The following is a 3,148-nucleotide window of genomic DNA, read 5'->3' as shown; positions in this document are numbered from 1 at the left end:
CAGTTCAACAGAAATGATGAGGCTGCTCTTGGATAAAATAGGGTAAGACTAGAGAATACAGGAAATGCAGAAAGCAAAGTAAAAAATACGTGATACCTTATACGTTTAGGGATGCATTTTACTGGGAAAACACCAACCCAAATTATGTGTAGTGAAACTGTAAAATTGATACGAATTAGATAGCTAGCTTGAAAAATAAAATGCATTTTCAAAAACGTTTATGAGCTGGAACACTGGGGAAGAAGCAGGGCATTACATAACATATAAAATTCGTGGCCCTATCATACCACGAGATATCAAAAACAAAAGATACGCTACATTACCACAACAAGCCGCTGGGGGACCCAAACATTGCTAGGTCTCATCAAGGCCTACCCACCTACCAAGTTTCATGACAATCCATTCAAAGTTTCTTGAGTTATTGTGCTAAACCACATACATTCACACACACGGGCACAGAGAGACAGATGCACACACACACACACACACACACGCACGGACACACACCGACCAAAAACAATACCTCCATTTTTCACGGAGGTAACAACCTTCTTGGCGAAGGTAATAACTGATTATGCTCCCTTGTAGGCAGAGTACAGTGACTGAGTCGGTTCTGTCTCGAGAGGTGTCCTTAGCTGTGCTGCCTAGGCTGAACACGGGCGAACTACTTTACGAGCTGGACCGGAGGGGCATAACTCCCGCTCCAGGGGACAGCCGAGTAGGTCTCATGAAACGTCTCTGTGATGAGGTAGGGAAGGAGTACTTTAGCCGGGAAGAAAGTTCACTGAATGTAGGAAACAACACAAGAAATACCCCAACGCAGGAAGTACCTACCGGAGCAGAGGAAACAAGCCAGGCCGCGCCAGTACAGGAGAAACCATCTGGAGCAATGGCAACAGCTGCTGCTGAAGAAGAGGAAACGGATAATGCAGAACCCACTGAAGCAAAGCAGAAGAGGAAACAAGCTCAAGATAAAAGCATTGAACCGAGTTCCAAGAGAAGCAACAGAGGTGAAGAGGCAGCAGAGAATACTGTCGAGCAAGATCAAGAGCCTGGAACTGGTCTTGGTGCAGGGTCAAGCGCTCCGGATCCTACGGGAATGTCTAATTTGGACCGTGAGCACCCCATCATTCAGTATAGTATCACTGAGATATCACGTGCCAACAGTCCCAATTACTTCCCCTGTCCCGTGGAAGGGTGTGGCTACACGGGACGCTCCAGAGGTAATCTTCATCAACACATTATAGGGAGGCACGCTGAAGAGAAATCGTACGTATGTGATGTGTGTGGCTTTAGGACAGCTTGGAAGGGATCTCTAAAGAATCATAGAAATACTCATAGATAAATAAGAAATATCCCCTCTAAAGAAGGCATGTAAAAATCCACATTTGCTGAACAGCAGGACCGTCAAAGCGCAACAGAACAACCCCAATTGTGGGAGGCACTTGCCAGATGACCACCAAAAGAAACAGAAAATAGACAAAAAACAAGTGAGCAGACCTCGAAATCTACAAATCAAGGATTGTTGATAAAGAAAAGGTCAAAGCCGAATCAAAAGAGCTTCACATGAATACATGTAGTACTACTTGTAGCCACTATAATTGTCTAGAAATTAGTGTGCCTTTTTGTGTTTTATAAGTGACGTTAGTATCAGTCACAGGGTGATGTGTATTCTTAACAATTTATAACTACATGTAACGTAAGTATCAGTCAGTATGGTGTCGTTTCTTTAATGTTTTATGGCTGACATTAGTATCTGACACATGATGTGACGTTTTTTAATGATTCATAACTGACAATATCTGTCAGTGTGGCGTGTCTTTTTAATGTTTATAAAACTGAAATTAGTATCAGTAATGTGGTGTGGTTTCATTTCAATGCGATGTGTTTTCACTCATTTATAACTCATATTAGTATCAGTCATAGTGTAACCTGTGAAATTCAGCCCCATTCGGGCATATACAATGCCATGTACATGGTTGTTCTGTTGATTTCAATAAAGTTTGAAGATACAAGTACCATGTAATGTCATTTCTGCTGCAGTACTAAATAAAGTCAGGCTGGGGTTCCGCAAGCAAAGGTGTATTTTTCGCAAACACTAATCATAGCGACCATCACCAAAATATCAATAACTAGAGTTCAAGTAAAGATCACTGATATTCATGTACTAGTATTAAAGTTACACCCCATTGGTTGTCTTGCCGAGTTGTCTTTGCTTTTGACACTGCTTTGACTCAAAGCTGGTCTTTTGTTTGGGAAATGTAACATGTAATGATTGGCGTCATGTTTAGTGCCATTATATTGAAAGATATGTTAACATCGATATCAGTTACTATTCCATGTGCCATGTGCCATGCCATGTGTTCAAACATACAGTTTAGAACTCCCACAAAGCGTTATAATTATCTACCTGGGGGCTTAAATTATCAGCAACTGATATCTGTAGACTTTTCGCCTTAGGGTATTCTATAAGTTGGTGACAATTTTAAATTACAGGTCTTTGAGAGTGGAAAAATGATTTTTACACCTTATTTCGGCCGTAGAAATATTTTTAGATATAGATCGAAAAATCCTTAAGACACGAAGTTTAATTTTACCGTCAATTTCTGAGCCAGGTATTCATTGCCACCGACCGTAGCCTTTGTAAACAACCGAGCAGCGTACTTGGAGCATCAAATTGTGTTACAAACAGTGTCTTGGTGTTGGATACTATGCAAAGAAAATCGGCAATAGCTACTGACAGCACATAATGTTGATAGTGCATAAGAAGGCTTGTTGACAGGAAGGACTGGAAAGCTGACTTTGTGAACAGGAAGGCTGAATTTGTGAACAGGTGTTAGCTTGGTTGAGTGAGTGGTAAAGCAACAGTCTGACAAAGCATTCCTGTCAGTTGTGAAAACACCTTGTGACCATTCTTTTGTGTACATGTAGACGGGTGCTGAATTATTAATAACTTTCTGTAATGGAGACACTGTTGTGTGCTTCACGAAGCATAGCAAATTCGAGGTCAATCTGCTGCTGCTGAGCGCAGTTGAAGGCGCAAGGATACCTGACGGAATTGAAGTTCGCCTTCTCAACTCAATTTGTACCCAAAATAAAACATTTGAATGCCCATAGATACATCAGATAATTTTTACATCTCAAGCGA

The 3,148-nt window shown here is 41.2% G+C and overlaps 1 long non-coding RNA gene across 1 annotated transcript in view; it reads left to right on the top strand.

The window, feature by feature from the left end:
• Positions 1-1,656, top strand: part of LOC109478245 — a 3,715-nt gene extending 2,059 nt beyond the window's left edge. The window contains exon 4 of the long non-coding RNA XR_002140718.1: positions 589-1,656. This is a non-coding gene — a long non-coding RNA (uncharacterized LOC109478245). The remainder of the gene's footprint in view (positions 1-588) is intronic.
• Positions 1,657-3,148: the final 1,492 nt, after the last annotated feature.

The sequence above is a fragment of the Branchiostoma belcheri genome, unplaced genomic scaffold, assembly GCF_001625305.1.
Source record: "Branchiostoma belcheri isolate BF01 breed outbred unplaced genomic scaffold, Haploidv18h27 scaffold43, whole genome shotgun sequence".
Taxonomy (NCBI): Eukaryota; Metazoa; Chordata; class Leptocardii; order Amphioxiformes; family Branchiostomatidae; genus Branchiostoma; species Branchiostoma belcheri.
The sequence above is the reverse complement of the archived record's forward strand: the minus strand, read 5'-3'. Positions and strand labels throughout refer to the sequence as shown.